Below are 18,162 nucleotides of genomic sequence, written 5' to 3'. Positions count from 1 at the left end.
CCCAACATAGACAGGTAGAAAGAATAATAAAGAAATATTGACACTTTTTGCTTGATGACAAACTTGTGGGACCCTTACTCACAGCAACCCCACTCATTACTTATACTCGAGCTGCCAACTTAGCCTCTAAAATAGCACCAACAGTGAAAAGATACACTCAAGGGGAAGAGACGTCCAATTGGCTAAAGATGAAGGACTTCTTTAGATGTGGGAGGTGTTCGAACTGTAAAGTCACATCCTTTCTGAAAAAAACAGTAAAAGTAGAGTCCACACAGAATAACTTTACAATAAATATTAAGAAAACCCTTACCTGTGAGTCCAAAGATGTAATCCACCTTCTACAGTGCAGCTGTCAGAAACAATATATAGGTAGCACCAAAAGAACTTTAAAAAAAGAGAATTATGGAACATATTTCCATTATCCGTAAAGGATATGAGCTCCATTCTCTCTCCAAACATTTTAAAGATATCCACAAATCTAATCCATCCACTCTGACATATGTAGCTATTGAGAGAGTTAGGAGATCTTGGAGAGGAGGTAATCATATTATGAATATGTCAAGATAAGAATCACGCATAATATTCAAATTTGATTCCCTCATACCTAAGGGACATAATGCAGAGATGGAGCTGTTTGGATTTCTCCAAGGGAGGGCTGTCTGGTGGTGATGAGGAGTCCAGGTCCAGCTGGACCCTGCCTCCCTATCAGACCGCCCCCCCCCCCCCATTCTCTTCTCTGCACTTTTAGTCCAGATTATATAACAATTTTTTATCCAGTTTTGTTGTCCAGTATTTAATATGATGTTTTAATTAACATGCATCTATATAGGTATTTACAACATGGTCAAATATATGGGGTATTATAAATAAACAATATGCACTACAGACATTCTGGTAGTCCATATATGGCAATCAGTATTCCAGGCCAGAGTTTGAGAAATACCCGTATCCCATCATCCTTCTCAGACCAATTATGGTATAAAAAACGTGAATTCACCATTTGCTGATACTGCCACTAAGGAAGGGGAGGTACCCTGAAATGCGTCTGGCCCTGAAGTTTCAGCTAGCACCCACATATTAGCGGTGTTATTGGATTCTAAAGACGTCTACTAAGATCCGGACTAAAGCCCTCTGGTGGAACGCATCACGCATATTTGGAACGCACAGCCGACTATCTCAGACGTAACTTACATCGATCACGTGGAGACTACTCAGTCACGTGAAGACGCCCGCCAGGTCACGTGGGATGCCGAGCTACGACCGCGAGACCACATGGGACGTTGTAGTAGGTTTAGGCGGTAGGAGAAGTAAGAAGCTGAAAGTTCACAGCGCAGTGGTAACGTACTTACCTAATCATATTTTTACACCGCCAGTTTACGGCCAATTTGGGAATCCGTCCAACCACATTAGATGGACATATTTAAACAGAGTGACTGCCTGCTTATAGGACTATCTTGGTTATAACTGATTGCCGTCATAGCCTATTAGGATAATAACTAGAGTCACCGATACCAGTCAGTCTATTGCGAGTCCAATTTGAGGCTTTTATCAACGAGATACGCTATTGTGTGGCTCATACCAGAGCATTACAGCATTATCCCCTCCTACTACCACATTATCCAGCCGCATGTTTTTATCCCTAGTGATTTTATTCTGTGTGTTTCACTTGATGCGATTTTATGTGTATGGTTTATTTTGATGCGATTTTATGCATATGAGGTGTTCTTTGATGATTAATCTATATCATTGATTTTGCTGCCTACAGTTCTCAAATAATTGAGTGCCCCTCCTTTTGCGAATATATCATAGAAACCACCCAAAAATGACCAAGGTTTTCAAAACTGATTTTACAAACGTTGATAACCCTTTGTTAGAAGAAAATTAATGGAAAATGGAGATAAATTTCAGAAATTAACTTTTTTTGCCAGATTTCGCCATTTTAATATTTTTTTTTTCAGCCAACAAAGCAAGGATTAACAACCAAACTAAACTCAATATTTTTTGTCATGATTCTGTATTTACACAAAAAAAAACCTTATGTGGTCGTAAACTACTGTATGGCTACACAGCAGGGTGCGGAAGGAAAGGAATGCCATATGGTTTTTGGAAGGCAGATTTTGGTGGACTGTTTTTTTTGACACCATGTCCCATTTGAAGCTCCCCTAATGCACCCCTAGAGTAGAAACTCCCAAAGAAGTGACACCATTTTAGAAACTACACTCCTTAAGGTATTCAAAACTGATGTTACAAACTTTGTTAACCCTTTAGATGTTCCACAAAAATTTATTGAAAATGGATATGAAATTTCTGAATATTTGGGCAGATTTTCCATTTTAATCATTTTGTTCCGCTAATAAAGCCAAACTAAACTCAATATTTATTGCCCTGATTCTGTAGTTCTGTGGTTGTAAACTGCTGTAAGGGCACACGGCAGGGCGCAGAAGGAAAGGAAAACCATATGGTTTTTGAAGGCAGATTTCACTGGGATAATTTTACCTTGACATGTCACATTTTAAGACCCCCTTAGGCAACCCTAGAGTAGAAACTACAAAAAAGTGACCCCATTTTTGAAACTACAGGATAAGGTGGCAGTTTATTGGTAATATTTTAGGGTACAGATGATTTTTGGTTGCTCTATATTACACTTTTTGTGAGGCCAAAAAATTGCTGTTTTGTTATTTACAACGTCCATCTGACAGGTTTATTTATGAGCTATTTTTAGGGAGCAGGTCGCGGCAATACCACATTTTTTGGTTGTTTGTTTCAGTTTTACATAAAGCATTTTTTATTGATTTTTTGTGTCTCCATATTCTGAAAGCCATAGTTTATTTTTCTTTTTTGTGCGACTGTCTTATGTAGGGGCTTATTTTATTTTGGGGTGCATATGAATTTTTGATCGCTTGCTATTACACTTTTGTGATGTAAGGTGACAAAATGGCTTTTTGAAACTTTTTTTATGGTGTTCACCTAAGGGGTTAAATCACGTGATATTTTATAGAGAATGTTGTTACGGACGCGACGATACCTAATATGTATCCTTTTTCTTTTTACATTTAACACAATAAAAGCATTTTTGAAACAAAAAAAAAACATGTTTTAGTGTCTCCATAGCCTGAGCTATATTTTTTTTTTAATTTTTTGGGTGATTGTCCTATGTAGGGGCTCATTTTCTGCGGGATGAGGTGACAGATTGGTACTATTTTGGGGGGCATACGCCTTTTTGATCGCTTGGTGTTGCACTATTTATAGAGATGGTCGCTACGGACGCGGCGATAACTAATATGTGCATTCTTTTTATTTTTTATTATAAAATCAGGGGAAAGGAGCGTTTTTTTTCTTTTTAACTTGAAACTTTATTTATTTTATTTAAAACTTTTTTTTACTTAATTTTTTTTAAACTTTACTTCTATCTCACTTTGGGACTTCAACTTTTGGGGGTCTGATCCCCTATGCAATGCATTACAATACATCTGTATTGTAATGCATTGCCTGTTAGTGTATGACACTGAGTCATACACTAACAGGTTGCCTAGGAGACCCATTGGCATTGGGCAGCGTCTGCATGGCATCGGGCTGCCTTCTGACACATCGAGTCCCCGTCACAGCAGCGCGGGGATTCGATGCGCTCCCTCACTTGCCGGAAACAACTTTTATGTCGCGGTCAGCGAGGACCTGTGGCATAGGAGGGGTTAATCCGCTGGCATCGGTGTAAATGGCGATGTTGCCGGATACAGCAGGGGCCCGGATACCAGGGACTCTCGAACCCCTGCAGTGAATGGGCTCCAGTGCCCGCCCAATCAGCCCGCTGGTAATACATTCCCCGCCGTACATGCACAGCGTTTTGTGTTAAGGGGTTAAAGGCTTCCGTTTTGCATTCCGTCATAATACAAGTCTATGGACAGTATAACAGATCCGTCCTAGTTTCCGTTATGCAGGACTGGACTCCTGTATAATGGAAACCCAGGACAAATCCGTTCTGCTGCCCATAGACTTGTATTATGAAGGATCATAAAAAACGGAATGCCTCTTAAAGGCTTCCATTTTGACTTCCGTCTTATGGATTCCATTATAACCATGTTATAACGGAAGGCCATAACGGAATACATAACGCTGATGTAAACTCATCCTAACAAAGTTTGTAAAATCAGTTTTAAGTAACTTGAGGAGTGTAGTTTCCACAATGCGGTTATTTATGGGGAGTTTCTACTATGTAAGCCCCACAAAGTGACTTCCGAACTAAACTGGTCCTTAAAAAAGTTGACTTTAGAAATTTTCTTCAAAATTAAAAAAATTGCTTCAAAAATTCTAAACCTTCTAACGTCCTAAAAAAAAAAAAAAAAAAAAAAAATATTATTACATTACCAAAATGATGCCCACATAAAAGTAGATATATGGGGAATGTTAATTAATGAATATTTTATGAGGCATCACTATCTGTTTTAAAAGCAGAGAGATTCAAATTTGCTGCATTTTTTTTAATTTTCATAAACTTTTGGATTTTTTTTTTAATAAATAAAGGTAAAACATATTTACTCACATTTACCATTAACATGAAGCACAATGTGTCAGGAGAAAATAATCTCTGAATGGCTTGAATACGTAAAAGTGTTCCAAAGTTATTACCAAATAAACTGACACGTCAGATTTGTAAAATTCGGCCTGGTCAGGAAGGGGGTAAATGACCCGGTCTGGAAGTGGTTAAAAAAAAGTCTCAGTGATAAATCTGGAGTGAAGCTCATTAAAATAGCTAACCACTCTAACTTTCCCACCCATATTTAAAAACTGGAGTGAGCGGTGTAAAAATGCTAAAAGTTGTAAAATGTTTTCACAAGTGAGTTCAAAAAGTCACAAAAGCCCATTTTGAGACTTTTTGAAGGCAGAATTCTGCAGTGAAAGAATGAAAAATCAGGGCCATAGAGTATTTCAATATGTAAAACGTCAGTTTTATGTAGCGTAGAAATCCTTGAAAACAGCCTCCTATTGTTTTCATTAGGAAATAACCAGCATAGCTCACTCTGGCACATATTTTTAAGCCGTGGTTTTCTGAAACACTTGTGGCATTTCGCCTGTTTAAAGCATTTTAGGCCCCTTTCACATGATCAATACGGATTGTGTCAGACTCTGTTTGGGGAATAACTGCTGGTTTTGCATGCAAGTTGTTTTTTGTCATCAGTGTGTGCGTTTTTTGTTAGCGCGGATGCAATCAACTTTAATGCGTTTTTCACGTACATGAAGAAAAACTGAAGAATAAAAGTCTAGATCTCCTATTCACCATCAGTGAAAAATGCATTGCATCCGGATGCCTTTTGTTGTTCACACAAGCCCCATTCACTTCTATGGAGACAGAGATGTGTGAAAAACACACACATAAAGCACAATAAAGAACATGAAGTTTTCCGAAACGCAAAGATGATGTGTGAAAAACAATGCTAATATACGCAGACCCGTTGAAATGAATGGGTCGGGATGCATTTCAGAAAACTCACTTGTGTGAAAGAGTATTTAGAAGCTGATTTTTCCAAAACATTCCTGTTTGCATTTGGCCTCTTTCACACGAGCATATTGTAAGTAATCAGTATTCTGGCTCTGGATTATGCACAGATTCCTGATGTTATACAATCAGTATTGTCATCAGTATTGCTTCAGGATTTCATCAGGATTTTCATGCATATTCTTTCCTCATTGCATTTTTGATGCAGTCCCATAGATTGTAATGGGTGTATTTGGGAACAAATACACACAAAACTTGGACATGCTGCGGATTTTAAATACTGACAAAAATGATACGCCTATGTGAATAGTCCTATTTATTAACATTAGCAGCGGATTCTGGTACATAAAATCCGGGCCATACACGAATTGCAATTACTCTTGTGTGAAAGAGGCCATTTGGTATTTACTGTATCTTGCAGCCATTTACACAGCTAAAATGTTACTGTTAGGGATGAGCGAATCGACTTCGGATGAAACATCAAGTCGATTTGCATAAAATGTTGTTTCAATACTGTACGGAGCAAGCGCTCCTTACAGTATTAGAATGTATTGGCTCAGATGAGCCAAAGTTATTACTTCGCAAAGTCTCGCAAGACTTTGCATAATAACTTCAGAGATTGATTTACACTGTAAAAAAACATTTCCCAAACTCTGGTTCAGTTCCAAGGAAACCACTTGGAACCAAACCCCTGAGTTCGGGAAATGTTTTTTTTTACAGTATAAATACATTTCTGAAGTTATTATGCGAAGACTCGCAAGACTTCGTGAAGAAATAACTTCAGCCCATCGGAGTTCCTACATTCTAATACTGTAGGGTCGCTCCATACAGTATTGAAACAAAGTTTTATGCGAATCGACTTTGGATGTTTCACCCGAAGTCGATTCGCTCATCCATTACTGTAGAAAATGAATACATAAAAAATAGCTCCAAATACAGAGGTTAACGTATCTTGAAATCAGCTGCATATTTTTCAGTTTCAAAATTATGCCTTGCGAACACGGCCTTACAGTAGAACAGTTAGAATTTGCAGCATGGGCTTTACCCCCAGAGTCACAACTTTTTTAGTCTAGATGTGGATGGTGCTTCTTGTTGATGCTGTCCTCTGCGATTGTGTCTGTGGCTTGTTTCCAAATGTATTTTCTGCATCTTGTGATACCTACCTTTCAAGAGCCAGCATGTTGATCAATCAGTAATAAGTCAAGGATCTCAGTAGACCTCATTTTGCCAACTGAAGCTCTGAACAAACTTTCTATCTAAGTAGAATTTAAGCTTAGCTGATCCATGTGTCTAGTTTTTTCTTTTTAGATTTGACCATTAACAAAAAAAAAAGCTCCACTATTCATTACTAAGATGACAGTTCCCACCATGGCGAACTTCCCTCTGGATTATTTAATATATACCTATCATTTTTCCATAAACCATTACAATATGTGATGATAAACTTTATAATATATCTTGTTAAAGGGGTTGGCCACTTTCTAGTTATTGTTGACTAATGCGTCAATTCTGCACCATTTTCTACATTTCATAAGGTGTGCCACTTTGTTTACAAAGTCTTTTGTGCTGTCCACAAAGAGGTCATGTCCATAAGATGGCTTCTAATGGAGGGTCATGTGATCAGGCAAATCGCCTCCATGTGATGTTTCATCCATTCAAGCACACTGTATCTGAATTAAATTCCCAACAGATCAAGTATCACATGGAGGTGATTTGCCTGATCACATGACCCTCCATCAGAAGCCATCTTATGGAACAAGACCTCTGTGTGGACAGCACAAAAGACTTCGCAAACAAGGGAGAATACCTTTTGAAATATAGAAAATGGGAATCAGAATTTCAACAAAGGCTATATTAGTAAGTGCCATATAGTAATCTTACAAACATATTGATCAACAGTAACCAAAAAGTGGCCAACCCCTTTAAAGAAAATGACATTTTCTCCAGTGTGGGGTTTCGCTCTGGTATATAGGGTAAGCGGACGCAGTACAGAGGCAAAAGACAAGTTCTTAATGCAAAACTTCAGTCTTTATTCACGAGGCAAATGCACAAAACAATGCATTAATTTGCATTCTTTGTGTTTACTTCACACACAATGGAAAGTACATCTTGGTGTTACTTCACACAAATTGGAAAGTTCATATAAGACAAGTCACCTTGATGTCAGTTCTGCCTCCAGCAGTCCACAGAAGGCTTTAGGGGGCCTGTTTCCTCGGCCCATGGGTCTCAACCATCCAACCTGGCACCAAGGCTCAGATCCCAACACAGAGATCCTGTTGAGCCCAGATGGCTAATTAAGGACAGCCAGAATAGCAATTAAAATCCAGTCCGGTATTTGACCCCACCTGGCTGCAAATCAGCCCAGCAGCACATGGTCTCGGCTGGGGTGAGCTTACGGCTGAGGAAGAAAACAGGATGCTCCTCCCCGTTGACTTCCTGAGACAGTACAGCACCGAGGCCTACTTCGGCATCGGTCTGTAATATAAATTACTTTTGAAATTGGGCATCACCAAAACTGGGGACCCACACAGGGCAGACTTCAAAGCAGAGAAAGCCTCTTCCGCCTGATCATCCCAGCGAACCATCATTGACTTTCGTCCCTTTAACAGCTCTGTCAATGGCGCTGCCACTGTAGCAAAGTGGGGGACAAACCTCATGTAATAGCCCACCATTCCCAAGAACAACTTTACTTGCCTAGTAGTAACAGGTCGGGGCCAATTCCGAATCGCCTCTATTTTGTACACTTGGGGTTTGATGACTCAGCGCCCAATGACATACCCCAGGTATTTAGTCTCCTCTAACCCCATGGCACATTTTATTGGGTTAGCAGTTAGTCCAGCCTTCCGAAGAGAGTCCACTATGGCCTGCCCTTTGGGTAGGTGACTTTTCCAGTCGGTACCATGTATGACGATATCGTCCAGGTAAGCCGAAGTGTACTGACAATGTGGACAAAGCACAATGTCCATAAGTCGTTGAAAAATGGCAGGTGCGCAATGCAGACAAAAGGGCAACACTATATTATTGGTACAGCCCCTCTGGTGTCATAAAGGCAGTTTTCTCTTTGGCAGCCTCCGTCAAGGGTACCTGCCAATACCCTTTGGTGAGGTCTGAAATAGAAAACTACCAGGCTTGTCCTAATCGCTCGATAAGCTCATCCACCTGGGGCATGGGATACGCATAGAATTTGGAAATCTCACTTAGTTTACAAAAATCTTTACAGAACCATAACGTCTCGTCCGGTTGGGGCATTAAAACTATCGGACTGGCCCACTCACTTTTAGACTCCTCAATAACGTCTAGTTGCAGCATTAGCTGCACTTCCTCTGAGATGTCTTGTCGCCGAGCCTCGGGTACCCGGTATGGTTTTAACCGGACTTTTGCCTGAGGCTCAGTGACAATGTCATGTTGAATTGTGGAAGTGTGTCCGGGAAGGTCTGAGAACACATCCATGTTCCTGCTGATAAACTCCCTGGCCTCCTGTTTAGGAGAGGCTGTCAGCAATCTTCACTGTGGCAACCGCTACCCTTGCATCAGACCGAGGGGCCGGAACCTCTTCCCCTAGAAAACTCGGCCACGGGCTGTCATAAGTACCGGTCTCCCTATCTTTCCAAGGTTTGAGAAAATTCCCATGGTACACCTGCTCTGGCTTTCACGACCCTGGCTGGTGTACTTTGTAGTTTACCTCTCCAACTTTTATGATTACTTCGTAGAATCCCTGCCACCTAGCCAGGAACTTACTGTCCACAGTCGGTACCAGAACCAAAACCCAATCTCCTGGGTTAAAGATCCGGACCCGAGCCTGCAGATTATAGACCCGACTTTGAGCTCACTAAGCTGCCTCCATATGCTCTCTTACAAGAGGCAACACTGTTTCCATACGTTCCTGCATCTGGGTGACGTATTCAATAATACTTTTATATGGGGTGGGTTGCTGCTCCCACCTGGGGCACCTCTTGCACTGCGAACATAAGATAGGGCAGAAGGAGGTCCCAGTCCTTCCCATCCCTAGACACCACTCTTTTAAAAAGGTTTTTAACTTTTGGTTAAACCTTTTTACCAGGCAGTCAGTTTGCGGATGATAAACGGACGTCCATAGCTGTTTGATGTGCAGCAACTTAGAGTTCCCTCATGACCTTGGACATAAAAAGAGTCCCCTGGTCAGTAAGAACCTCTTTAGGTAGCCCCACTCGGGAAAACATCTCCATTGACTTTTATAAGTTTGGCTGATGTATTTCGCAGTGGCACCGCCTCCGGATACCGAGTGGCGCAATCTAGGACGACCAAGATGTGTTGGTGTCCTCTAGCGGACTTCGGTACTGGGCCTATGAGGTCATAGCGATTCGTTCAAACGGTACCTCGATGATCGGGAGAGGTACTAAGGGACTGCGGAAAAGGTGCTGGGGGCTAGTTGTTTGGCAGGTTGGGCAAGACTCGCAAAATTCGTCCACCTCTCTAAATACACTGGGCCATTAAAAACGTAATATCTGGTCCTGTTTTCGGCATTCCCAGATGACCCCCAAGAACATGTTGGTGGGCTAACTCTAACACGAGTTTGCGATAAGCCTGGGGTACCACCAACTGTTCAATATGTTCACCCCGCAGCTGGCTTACCCGATACAGCATATTCTGATGAACCACAAAACGGGGAAACATCGACTCGGTCCCAGGTTGTTGTGATTCACCAATTATTACCACATTCTCCCAGGCTCGGGATAGGGTTGGTTCTTGGTGTTGTGCTGTACCGAAATTTTCCCGAAGACGTGAGGTATGCCAACTCAGGACCTGGTGGCAAGTCCTCCACGTCTCCCACCATTACACTCAGCGGGGTTGTCTCCCCCTCTTCCACCAAAGTGGCGGTCACCCCTACTGCTGGCCCTTCGGGCTCAGGTTACAAGGGATCTGGCTTTCCTCCTGAACAAGGCCAATCTCCTGGGTTTACCCTTGACTCTCGGGTATCAGTAACTCTCACAACCAGCCATAGGGCTGGGAAGCCCGGAAAGCCTTTCCCTATTATGAGTTCGTAGTAAAGATTTGTGGCTACTGCCACCTCGTGAGTCCACCTGCTGGCTACCGTCGTTAAAGACACCAGCACAGTGGGGTAGTCTTTTAGGTCTCCATGGATGCACATCTCCCCGACTTGCCGGCCAGTATACTCAATGTATCGCACTAGGGTAGCCCTTACTAGGGTCACCAAGCTCCCTAAGACCAGCAGTGCCTCAGCTTAAGTGTCTTCCACCTGGCATAAGTGGTCTAGAGCCTCCGGGGTACCTGTGGCACACAGTTTCATAGCATACAGTGACTGAAGGTAACCACAATTAGTGTCCATGGGCTCAACCCGATAGGGACACTCAGTCCTTATATGGGCAGGTTCCTGACACTGCCAGATTCCCAGGGTCCGGCCCATAGTGGGAACCTCCCAGGTTGATTTCACCGGCTCATACCGTTGGGCCTGGGAGTTCTGGAGGTTTACCTGCCCCCCTCCTGAAAGAACGCCCCTTAAGATCCTTAGTGGCCTCAGAGTTCCACCATCTCCAGGGCATTGCCAGGAGACAATCCAGTGCTGGAGAGGGGAAGGCAAAGCCCTCCAGAACATATTAGCTAATAGTTGATCCAGCATAGCCGTGGGACTCAGCACATCAGACTGTAGTCATTTTTGCAAGAGGTGAAATAAGTCATAATACTGGGGTCTCGCAGGCTCAGCCAGGTTAAACCCCCACTGATGTACCTGCTGGGCCCGGACCAACACATTCACCCCCAGTCTTGCCAGAATCTCACTCTTTACTTTCTGGTAGTCGGCTGCTTGATCGTCCGGCATGTCGAAATACACCCGTTGCGAATTGGATGCCAGGAACAGAGCGACTACCTCAGCCCATTGGTCTCGGGGTAGTTTCTCTCTTGTGGCCACCTTCTCGCACATCGCCAGGTAGGTTTCAATGTCATTTAATGGTGTCATCTTGGGGATTGCTGCACGGACCGCTTTCCAGACATCATGGACGCTTTGCGATGTTCCTGCTGTCTGTATAGCTGGTTTGTTTCTTGCTGCTGCCTGTTAGCCTCCCATTGTTGCAGGTTGGTTTCTCGCTGCTGCTGGTTAGCCTCCACAAGAGCCTTCATTATAGTCTCCATTTTGTCGAGGGTGACGGGTTGAAATTTAACGGGTTTAATGCAAGACATACAACCGTGCCCAGAGCAAAAATTTAAATAAAAAAAATACTTAAGTGATAACGCCTGCCTCACTGCGCTTGCCCGCATCCTCCACCAATTGTGGGCTTTCGCTCTAGTATATAGGGTAAGCGGACGCAGTACAGAGGCAAAAGACAAGTTCTTAATGCAAAACTTCAGTGTTTATTCACACTTGAGGCAAATGCACAAAACAATGAGTTACTTTGCATTCTTGGTGTTTACTTCACACACAATGGAAAGTACATCTTGGTGTTACTTCACACAAATTGGAAAGTTCATATAAGAAAAGTCACCTTGATGTCAGTTCTACCTCCAGCAATCCTCGGAAGGCTTTAGGAGCCCTGTTTCCTCGGCCCATGGGTCTCAGCCCATCAACCTAGCACCAAGCCTCAGATCCCAACACAGAGATCCTGCTGCTGAGCCCAATTGGCTATTTAAGGACAGCCACGTGCTGCCAAAAACCCAGAATGGAAATTAAAAATCCAGTCCGGTATTTGACCCCACCTGGCTGCAAATTATCCCAGCAGCACACACTGGGAGGAAAATACCTGTTTTCCCAGACCATTCCCCTGTGTCAAAACAGACACAGATTTCACTTATACCTGGTTAATGCACGTTTCATAACTGCTCAGAATCTCTGCACTCATGGAAAACAATGTCAACTACTATGCATTAAAGGGGTATTCTCATCTGAGACAATGGGGGTATATCACTAGGATACGCTCCCACTGTCGGCTAGGTGCGGATCCCATCTTTGGGACCTGCACCTACACCGAGAACAAAGCAGGAAAGGTGGTAGCCGGAGGACCATGGGTCCGGCCACCACCAAGCGCCCTGCCCATAATAGTGAATAGGAGAGCACTATTCATTTCTATGGGGCCAGCAGAAATAGCCGAACCAGCACTTGGGGCTCCGTTATCGGTGTAGGTCCTAGTGAGATGCCCCTATTGTCTGAGATGGGAAATTTTCTTTAACATTGAGCTGCCATTCTCAATAAGGGATCATATAACAGAGAGCAGAGCTGCAAATAAGGTGGTTGAGAAAGAGGGAGCTGGAAGAGGGGGCATGTCTACACATGTGTATACATAGAGACTTGTAAATCGTATACTATCTTACATCCGTGATGGCACTAATCATATACTGCATTCTAAAAATTTTAATCAAAAGAATATTTTTGCACTTATGGCAGTTTACCTTAGATAAGTCACTCAGTATCCAGCACTCGGGTGAAAACGGAATTACTACCCTCAATTTTTGGGTGATGAAATTCTGAATTGAACCCCAGTAGGCTTTTAGATCTGGACACAACCAAAGCATGTACAAAAAATCCGTCAACTGTGAGTCACACTGTGGGCAATTCAAAGTTTCTCTTGAACCATATTTATTAAGTCAACTCGCCATAATGTACACTGTATGTAAAATATTAAACTGCACCAATATATGATTCGAGTTGTGCAATACTAATCTTAAACAAGCAAATATATTTCCCCATTCCTGTAATGTAACCATAGGACAATCAATTCCCCAAGCCCTCTCACCCAGGGAGACAACCTTATTAAATAGTGCCTTAACTAATAATTTATATAAATTAGGAGATCTTACCCTTCCGCCCTAGACTCCCCATCACAACATTTAAGGGTGAAGAAGTGTCTATATCCAACAATAGAGCTTTTTTTACACTGAAAAGAATCTGAAAATACCTAAACCAACTGAAATTACCTAAATTACCCATTTGTGCTAAATCAGAGAAGGATAGTACCTCTCGGTTCCTCGCCACTTGTGAAAAATACATGATATTACTTTTCTGCCAAAACTTCCTGGGTAGTTTGTCCACATAATGTAAGTAAAAATTACGCCAAAGAGGAGTGCACAAAAGAGATCCCTTTATCCGCATCCATCTTCTAATAGTGGTCGAAGATCTAGAGAATAACTTTCCAGCCACTCTGTATTCTTGTTCAACATTAATTAATCGCCCAGATTCCAGCAGGGCAAATATATTATCAAATGGGGATCGTTTCACCACAGTCTTACACAGAGCACTTTTCTCCCATTCACAAAATAAACATAACTGCCCAGCTATAAAATAACCCTTGAAGTAGGGAAGATTCCTCCCTCCCTGCTCCAACGGCTTATAGAAATAGTCCAGTTTTAACCTCACTCACTTTCTTCCCGAAAGAAGATCATTAATCCAGTATTTCCCAACCAGTGTGCCTCCAGGTGTTGCAAAACTACAACTCCCAGCATGCCTGCACAGCCAAAGCCAGTTTTGCAACAGCTGGAGGCATGCTGGTTGGGAAACACTGCATTAATCGACCTCTCAATGAGTTTGAAAAACTTATCCTCAATCCAAATTGGGGAATAACTGAGAATATAGAGAAGTTAGGACAGAATCACCATCTTAACTAGGGAAATCCTATCAGATCTGGTTAGGGGTAGTGGAAGCCATATAGTGAATTTTTTTTTAATTTAAATTTACTTAACGGAATCAAATTAAATTCGATAAAGTCTTAAATCCTAGGCGATATCGTCATACCAAAATGAATCAACCACCTTTAGCATTATCGAAGGAGCCTCACTCAGATACATAAGGGTAGTTTTTGACCGGTTAATATCTAAACCAGAGACTTCACCAAAGGAACTGACTATACGAATAATTCTTGGGAGGGTCATATTAGTACGATTTATAAAGAATAGGACATCATCAGCTTATAGAGAACTCCGATCCTCTAGTCCCCGTACTCCAAAACCCTCAATCCTTGTATCTTGCCTAACACTAAGTGCTAGATGCTCAGTATAGATGTCAAACAATAACTGAGAAAGTGGACAACCTTGACATATACCTCTAGTCAACGTAAAACTCGAGGTAAGACTGCCATTAAGATTCAGCTTTGCGATAGGGGAGTTGTACAGAAGCCTTACCATACTTATGAATTTGGTAACGAATCCCCACATAGGAATTCCCACTCCACCCTGTCGAACGCCTTAGAGGCGTTCAAAGACTGGATGGAGTGAGAATTCCCCGCAGATGACTGTATATTCACAAAAAGTCGATGAAGGTTGTGATGGGTACCTTTATTAGGGATAAACCCATTCTGGTCAGGGTGTATAATGGAGGAGATAACTCTAGAAAGCCTTGGCCAGCATCCTTGCTAAGAGCTTAACATCTGTATTCAGGAGCGATATCGGTCTATATGACCCCATATCTAAGGGATCCTTCCCCTTTTTCAATATTAATACAATTACAGCTTCTGTCATTGACTCAGGTAAAATACCATCCTCCAACGACTCACCAATTACCTTAAAGTCGTATTTTTTTTAATTTTTTTTGTATTGGATTGTGGTTATTAATATCACCTTTGTGGCCTTATTTCAACTTTTCACTGTGTATTCAATTACCCCTTAATGCCACAGTTTTGTTCCCTGTACTGCCTATTTTTACCTGTGCTTAAAATCAGGTTGCTAGGCATGGTCCATCTATGTTTTGAAGGACGGAGGATGCAGAAGCAGGCTGCGTGCAAGGTCACATTACTGACAGCCAGGGACTGTAAGTAAATGATTAAAGCTAGGTCCTCCCCAGCAGCTGATAACAATGCCTGGGCTGTGTGCACTTCTCCCTGTCCCTGCGCTTGGCAGACGCTCCCTCACTCAGCAGAGCTGGAGAACGCAGAGTTGAAGCAGCGCAGACCAGGGAAGGGAGATCTGCCATCTGGTCAGTGTATAAATGAAAGCAACATGTGGTAAGAGGACCCCTTTGTGCTGCAGGAGATTAACTCTTTAGGGGGAGGGCTCTGGTTACTGACACTTTTGGGGGGCTATTGTTACTGGCTAGTGAGGGCAGGCGGGATTAGCTTCAGGGTGAGGGCAGTGGCAGCCATCTTAACTGAATAGTGAAATTGCAGTTTTATGCAGACTGGTTGCTAAGGGCTGAATCTTATTAAATATGGGGTAAGTCAGTCTAATAGTAACTGATTCTGGAATATCATGTTATTAGTAACTACATATATGGAAATTGATGTTAGGGTATAAATGTGAGTTATCCTTTAAAAAAACGTGGAACAATAACCTCACCGTACTTACGATAAAGCTCATATGGAAAGCCATCTGATCCAAGGGAAGAATTTCCCAAAAAGGCTTTTATTGCGGCCTCTAACTCCTGAAGTGTAAATTCTACTTCAAGGGATTCCCTCTGTGCTTCAATACATAGTAACATAGTGCATAAGGCCGAAAAAAGACATTTGTCCATCCAGTCTGTCATCCTGCAAGTTGATCCAGAGGAAGGCAAAAAAAAAAAAACTGAGGTAGAAGCCAATTTTCCCCACTTTAGGGGAATAAAAAATTCCTTCCCGACTCCAATCAGAATAACTCCTTGGATCAACGACCCCTCTCTAGTAGCTATAGCCTGTAAAATTATTACACTCCAGAAATACATCCAGGCCCCTCTTGAATTCCTTTATTGTACTCACCATCACCACCTCCTCAGGCAGATATTTCCATAGGCTCACTGCTCTTACTGTAAGAGCAGTAACACGGACACCGCGGATCCGCAAAACACGGACACCGGCAATGTGCTTTCCGCATTTTGCGGATCCGCACATTGCCAGAACTATATAGAAAATGCCTTTTCTTGTCCGCGGACAAGAATAGGACATGTTCTATAGACTCTAAAAAATACGCAGTGTTCGCCCCATCTGGCCTGATCTTGTGCGCACACTTGCGTTCAATCCACGCCACCGCAGTGACAGAATTTTTTGATCACTGCAAAAACACTGTAAAATCGCTGCGGTGCTATAAAGATCACTTTTGAGGGGCATGGCGAGCTCATAGAAGAATTTTTTTTTTCTTGGCACAAGTTAGCGGATACTTTATTTATTTATTTTTTTCTTACAAAGTCTCATATTCCACTAACTTGTGACAAGAAATAAAATCTCACATGAACTCGCCATGCCGCTCATGGAATACCTTGGGGTGTCTTCTTTCCAAAATGGGGTCACATGTGGGGTATTTATACTGCCCTAGCATTTTAGGGGCCCTAAAACGTGAGAATCCAAATGCCTAAAAATGCCCTCCTAAAAGATACTCATTGGAATTTGGGCCCCTTTGCGCATCTAGGCTGCAAAAAAGTGTCACACATGTGGTATCGCCGTACTCAGTAGAAGTAGGGCAATGTGTTTTGGGGTGTATTTTTACATATACCCAAACTTTGTGTGAGAAATATCTCTGTCTAATAATGAGAAAAGTTGTCTTTTAGAGAGATATTTCTCTCACCCAGCATGGGTATATGTAAAAAACCAAAACACATTGCCCTCCTTCTGAGTACGGCGATACCACATGTGTGACACTTTTTTGCAGCCAAGATGCGCAAAGGGGCCCAAATTCCAATGAGTACTTTCAGGATTTCACAGGGCATTTTTACGAATTTGGATTCCAAACTACTTCTCACGCTTTAGGGCCCCTAAAATGCCAGGGCAGTATAAATAACCCAGATGTGATCCCATTTTGGAAAGAACACACCCCAAGGTATTCTGTGAGGGGTATGGTAATTTCATGTAAAATTTAATTTTTTATCACAAGTTAGTGGAATACTGTAAGAAAACTGTATACTAGCTCGTACACAATGTGATACCTCTTGGCGCAAAACCACAATTGCGAGTGACGTCTTTTTAAAAGTTATTTATTCATTCACCTGATGGATAAATAACTGATGGTCATGGTCACCTGAATGAATAAATAACTTTTAAAAAGCCGTCACTCGCAATTGTGGTTTTGCGCCAAGAGGTATCATATTGTGTACGAGCTAGTACACAGTTTTCTTACAGTATTCTACATCACTCCTTTGGAGTGCTGGCAGCTTCAAGGATTGAAAGATACCGGCAGCATACCCCCTCCTGATCGACCCCCTCCCCCCCGCCTTTGCAAGTGTTGTACTGACATAAGCACAACGCCAGAAGGTGAGTGTAACAACTGACACAGCACTCTCTCTAAATCTGATACCCAAAATTTACTACCCTACGAGCGCCTTGTTTCTCGTTTATTTTGCCAAGTTAGTGGAATATGAGACTTTGTAAAAAAAATATAAATAAATTATAATTTTCCGCTAACTTGTGACAAAAAATAAAAACTTTCATGAACTCACTATGCCCATCAGCAAATACCTTAGGGTGTCTACTTTCCGAAATGGGGTCATTTGTGGGGTGTTTCTACTGTCTGGGCATTGTAGAACCTCAGGAAACATGACAGGTGCTCAGAAACTCAGAGCTGCTTCAAAATGCGGAAATTCTAATTTTTGCACCATAGTTTGTAAACGCTATAACTTTTACCCAAACCAATAAATATACACTTATTGGATTTTTTTTTTATCAAAGACATGTAGAACAATATATTTAGAGAAAATTTATATAGAAATGTAGTTTTAATTGAAAAATTTTACAACCGAAAGTGAAAAATTTTGTTTTTTTGCAAACATTTCGGTCAATTTCGATTAATATAAA

This window comes from Bufo gargarizans, chromosome 9 (assembly GCF_014858855.1).
Source record: "Bufo gargarizans isolate SCDJY-AF-19 chromosome 9, ASM1485885v1, whole genome shotgun sequence".
NCBI classification, from domain to species: domain Eukaryota; kingdom Metazoa; phylum Chordata; class Amphibia; order Anura; family Bufonidae; genus Bufo; species Bufo gargarizans.
This window is presented reverse-complemented; position numbering follows the sequence as displayed.